The following is a 6,015-nucleotide window of genomic DNA, read 5'->3' as shown; positions in this document are numbered from 1 at the left end:
CTGCTCCTTCCTCTGGAAGCTTCTTCCTAGAGGGGCACTGTCCTGATGCCAGCTGGAACTCTCCTGTATGAGGTGTCTGTCAACCCCTGTTGAGAGGTATCTCCAAGTCAGGAGACATGAGGTTCAGAAACCCACTTGAGAAGGAGTCTGTCCCTTAATAGAGCTGATGTGCTGTGCTGGGAGAATTCCCCTTTTCAGGATCAGCTGCTCTCTTTATTGCTGGCAGGCAGAAAAGATTAAGCTCACTGAATCTGTGACTGCAGCCACCTTTCCTCCCAAGTGCTCTGTCGCAGGAAGATGAGAGTTTTATCTGTAAGCCCCTGGCTGGTGTTGCTGTGTTTCCTGCAGAGATGCCCAGCCCAGTGAGGAGGAATCTAGAGAAGCAGTCTCACCACAGCTGCTTTTCCATGCAGTGGTAGATTCCGCCCAGTCCAAACCTCCCAGTCTCCTTAGCACCATCAGGGGAAAACTGCTTACTAAAGCCTCAGTAATGACAGTCACCTCTCCCCCCACCAAGCTTCAGTGTCCCAGATCGACTCCAGACTGCTGTGCTGGCAGTGAGAATTTCAAACTAGTGGTTCTTAGCTTGCTGGGCTCTGTGGGAGTGGAATTTGCTGAGCAGGACCGCTCGGCTCACTGGCTTCAGCCCACTTTACAGGTGAGTGGATGGTTCTCCTGGCTCTCTGGAGTTCAAGGTGCTGTTGGAGTATAAAAGAACCCTGATGCTCTTGCCAGGTGTCCTCGTGGAAGTGACATCGTCTTTAAACCCTGCGTGGCAATCCCTGACGCACCGCCGTGATGCCCAGGGAAGACAGGGCGACCTGGAAGTCCAACTACTTCCTTAAGATCATCCAACTATTGGATGATTATCTGAAATGTTTCATCGTGGGAGCAGACAATGTGGGCTCCAAGCAGATGCAGCAGATCCACATGTCCCTTTGCGGGAAGGCCATGGTGCTGATGGGCAAGAACACCATGATGTGCAAGGTCATCCGAGGGTATCTGGAAAACAACCCACCTCTGGAGAAACTGCTGCCTCATATCCGGGGGAATGTGGACTTTGTGTTCACCAAGGAGGACCTCACTGAGATCAGGTACATATTGCTTGCCAATAAGGTGCCAGCTGCTGCCCATGCTGGTGCCATTGCCCCATGTGAAGTCACTGTGCCAGCCCAGAACACTGGACTTGGGCCCGAGAAGACCTCCTTTTTCCAGGCTTTAGGTATCACCACTAAAATCTCCAGGAGCACCATTGAAATCCTGAGTGATGTGCAGCTGATCAAGACTGGAGACAAAGTGGGAGCCAGCGAAGCCACGTTGCTGAACATGCTCAACATCTCCCCCTTCTCCTTTGGGCTGGTCATCCAGCAGGTGTTCAACAATGGCAGCATCTACAATTCTGAAGTGCTTGACATCAGAGGAAACTCTGCATTCTCGCTTCCTGGAGGGTGTCCGCAATGTTGCCAGTGTCTGTCTGCAGATTGGCTACGCAACTGTGGCATCAGTACCCCATTCTATCATCAACGGGTACAAACGAGTCCTGGCCTTGTCTGTGGAGACGGATTTCACCTTCCCACTTGCTGAAAAGATCAAGACCTTCTTGGCTGATCCATCTGCCTTTGTGGCTGCTGCCCCTGTGGCCGCTGCCACCATGGCTGCTCCTGCTGCTGCTGCTGCAGCCCCAGCTAAGGCTGAAGCCAAGGAAGAGTCGGAGGAGTCAGACGAGGATATGGGATTTGGTCTCTTTGACTAACACCCAAAAGCAACCAACTTAGCCAGCTTTATTTGCAAAACAAGGAAATAAAGGCTTACTTCTTAAAAAAAAAAAAAAAAAAAAAAAAAAAGAACCCTGATGCTTGCTGCCTGCCCAAACAGCTCCCCAGTTTTGTGCTTGAAACCCAGGGCCCTAGTGGTGTAGGCTCACAAGGGAATCTGACCTGCAGATTGCAAAAACCATGGGGAAAGTGTAGTGCCCAGGATGGGTAGCACAGTCCCTCATCACTTCCTTTGGCTGGGGGAGGGAGATCCCCTCACTCCATGCCATTCCTGGGTGAAGTGACGCTCCACCCTGCTTTTTCTCACTCTCCATGGATTGTACCCACTGCCTAACCAGTCCCAATGAGATGAACTGGGTACCTCAATTGGAAATGCAGAATCACCCACTTTCTACATTGTTCTCACTGGGAGCTGCAGATCAGAGCTGCTTCTATTTGGCCATCTTGGCCTCTCAACCACTCCTTATCATTACATAGTAACTTTTTTTGAGTCTATTCTTGCCATTTTTGTCTTGGATTCTATTTTGTCTGATAGAAGTATAGCTACTTCTGCTCTTTTTTGTTGTCTATTTTCATGGAATATATTTTCACATCCATTTATTTTTAGTTTATGTGTGTCTTTATATGTGAAATGTGTTTCCTGTAGGCAAGGCGTCAATGGGTCTTGTTTTTTCATCCATTCAGTCACTCTATGTCTTTTGATTGTAGCATTTAGTTCATTTACATTCAATAGTTGTATTGACAAGTAAAGACTTACTCTTGAAAATTTGACATTCGATTTTTTGTTGTTGTTGTTGTTGTTGTTTTGTGGTGTTCTCTTCTTTTTTAATTTCCTTCCTGTCTTATTTTAGGGAAGGTAATTTTCTCTGGGGATGTAATTTAGTTTATTGGGTTTTTTTATTTTTATTTTTTTTATGTATCTATTGTATATTTTTTTGTTTTAGGTTACCATGAGTCTTGCAAATTATAACTCAGTGTTTTAAGCTGAAAGCAACCTAACACATTTTACATACACCAAACAACAAAAAGCAAAAAGAAACCTACTAATAATGCTATGCTTTAATTTTGTCCCCTTGCTTCTTAACTATTACTCATTTCTACTTATATATTTTTGCCCTGTTGGTATCTTGAAATGTTGTTTTAGTTATTATTTTTACTGGTTCATTATTTTCTATGCAGAATAACAGTTGTTTACACACCACAGTTTAACACTGTTATAATATTCTGGGTTTTTCTGTGTACTTACTATAATCAGTGAGTTTTGTGTGGTTAGGTGATTTCTTATTAATGTTTGCATAGTTTTCTTTCTGATTGAACTACTTCCTTTAACATTTTTTTGTAGGACAGGTCTGGTGATGAAATCCCTTGGTGTTTGTTTGTCGAAGGGAGTCTTTATTTCTACTCTTTGTTTGAAGAATAATTTTGCTGGATGTACTATTCTAGGGTAAAAGTTTTTTCCCTTCAGCACTTTAAATATGTAATGCCCATCTCTTCTAGTCTGTGATGTTTCCAGTGAAAAGTCGGCTACCAGACATACTGGAACTTCATTGTATCTTATTTTTTTCTTTTCTCTTGCTGCTTCTAGGATCTTTTTTTTAATCCTTAACCTTTCGGTGTTTGATTATTAAATTTTCTGAGATAGTATTTTTTTGGGGGGGTTAAAGGTGCTTGGTGTTATATAACCCTGTTGTACTTGGATATTGATATCTTTCTCTAGATTTTGGAACTTCTCTGTTATTATCCCTTTGAATAAACTTTCTATTCCTATCTTTTTTGTATGATTTCTTTAATGTTAATAAGAGATTTGCCATTTTGAAGCTATTTTCTAGATCATGGCATGCTTCATTTTTTAAATTATTTTGCTCTTCTGACTGTGTATTTTTAAATAGTCTGTCTTCAAGCTCACTATTTATTTCCTCTGCTTGAAACATTTTTCTACTAAAAGACTGATGCATTTTTCAGTATGCCAATTGAATTTTTCAATTTTAGAATCTCTACTTGATTGTTTTTAATTTGTAAAATCTTTATGTTAATCTGATATAATTCTGAATTTCTTTTCTGTGTTATCTTGAATTTCTTTGAGTTTCCTCAATACTGCTGTTTTGAATTCTATGTCTGAAAGGTCATATAGCTCTGTCTCCAGGATTGATGCCTGGTGCATTATTTAGTGCATCTGGTGAGCTTATGTTTCCTGGATGGTACTGATGAAGCAGCCTCGTTGTCTGGCATGACACCTGAAGTTCATTATCTCATGGCCATGAAAATCAAGAATGTAAACATACAAAGAGTGAGAATAAGAGCAGAAATGTTATAGGAAAAAAATAGAAAAGATAGTAGCTCTCTGCTACAGAGGGGGATCCCAGAAAAATCTGTTGCCAATGTGTTGTGAATTCAGGTATTTTTATAGATGAGCTAGTGGGGAGGTAGTGTCTGATCTACATAGGGTACAACAAACTGGTTAGGACCAGGTGTGCCATCTGCATAGGGTGCAAATCTCTGGAAGCCCTCAACCAAATATATTATTGTTCAGGTCAGTTCTCTCCATGTTGCCTACTTCTTTCAAACTGTACACATGCTAACAAAAATAGAAAGATGGAGCTTCCATGGTGAACATGTCTGGTCTTCAAGTAGCCATTTTCTATTGGTGCAGCTGCTGGCATTCTCCCATGTAAACTTTCAGCTTTCTTAACTATGTTTGCAGCTCACACTTTCAGGCTGCTCTTTGTTAGAAAAAAAGCCTATTTCTTGGTTCACTTTTTGAGAGAAGGGAAGCTCTGCCAAGGACTATTTGCCCTCACTATCTGACTAAATAATTTCTTTCTATCTTCTATATCATTCCCACCCCCCTAGAGTGGAAATACTAATTGTTGTTGGCCGGGGGTGAGTGTTGCACAACAACTCTTCTGACTGCTTCTTGCTGGAGAGGGATGTTGTGTCAGGAACAGCACCTAGGGATCCTCCTGAGGGTCAATCTAAGGGTCCTTGGAAAAAAGACAGGTCTATACGTGATTCCATGTGCAACATCACTTATAGTTTAATAGCTTCTAGGTGAGAGAAAACAATTTGAGTTATAGTATTGAGTATACAAGTTCCAAATATTAGCACAAAACACATGAGCAAACAGGAGCCTAATAAAGGAGCTAACCATCTTCATAAAGAAGACTGGAATTTATTAAGAAGGGATGCTGGCCACCTGGGACTGGAGCCCACATTTTCTCTTAACCTGTTAATGATTCTAACTTGATCTTTAAGCACCTGTAGGTTCTCTTCAATTTGACTAGAGGCGTTGATCCAGAAGCAGCATGTTTTATTTAAAAGTGCACAGGTACCCCTACTTCAGTCGTAAGGACATCTAGGGTCTGTCTATTTTGTACTACTATTGAGGCTAAAGAGCCCATGAATTGTTCTGCTTCTATGGCTCCTATTGTTGCCTTCTACCCTCATTGCATCATAATAGAAATGTTAAGTACTAATCTTTCAAGGAGAGGAATACTAGCAAACCAGGATAGGCCTCTGGCTATAGAATCCCCTATCCACAGTTTTCTAAGATAGAGTTGTCATGTTCATATCCTCCCCAGTCTTCTTTTTCAATTAAATCTCCATACAAGGTCGTGGAAATCGTAGCTCTTTTTGTTTGGTGCATCCAAGATAGTGCACTCTCTAGAAAAGAGCCTAGGTTAAGGATGTCTCTAGATAATGCTACAATTTCAGTGAAATTTAAAAGTAATAGTTCAGGGAAAAAGAAGTCCAGGGGGGTGCCCAAGATGGCTCAATAGGAACAGCTCCAGCCTCCAGCTCCCAGCGTGAATGACAGAGAAGATGGGTGATTTCTGCATTATCAACTGAGGTACTGGTTCATCTCACTGGGACATGTCAGACAGTCAGTGCTGGTCAGTGGGTGCAGCCAAATCAGTGAGAGCTGAAGCAAGGCAAGGCATCACCTCACCTGGGAAGCACAAGGGAGAAGGGAATTCCTTTTCCTAGCCAAGGGAAACTGAGACACACAACACCTGGAAAATCGGGTAACTCCTACCCTAATACTGCACTTTACCAAGGGTCTTAGCAAATGGCACACCAGGAGATTATATCCCACACCTGGCCTGGAGGGTCCCACACCCACAAAGCCTCCCTCATTGCTAGCACTGTAGTCTGAGATCTAACTGGAAGGTGGCAGTGAAGCTGGGAGAGGGGTGCCCACCATTGCGGAGGCTTAAGTAGGTAAACAAAGCCAACAGGAAGC

At 42.6% G+C, this 6,015-nt stretch overlaps 1 pseudogene; it reads left to right on the top strand.

The window, feature by feature from the left end:
• Positions 1-708: 708 nt before the first annotated feature.
• Positions 709-1,848, top strand: LOC103232226 (large ribosomal subunit protein uL10 pseudogene; annotated as a pseudogene).
• Positions 1,849-6,015: the final 4,167 nt, after the last annotated feature.

The sequence above is a fragment of the Chlorocebus sabaeus genome, chromosome X (genome assembly GCF_047675955.1).
Source record: "Chlorocebus sabaeus isolate Y175 chromosome X, mChlSab1.0.hap1, whole genome shotgun sequence".
Classification (NCBI taxonomy): domain Eukaryota; kingdom Metazoa; phylum Chordata; class Mammalia; order Primates; family Cercopithecidae; genus Chlorocebus; species Chlorocebus sabaeus.
This window is presented reverse-complemented; position numbering and strand designations above follow the sequence as displayed.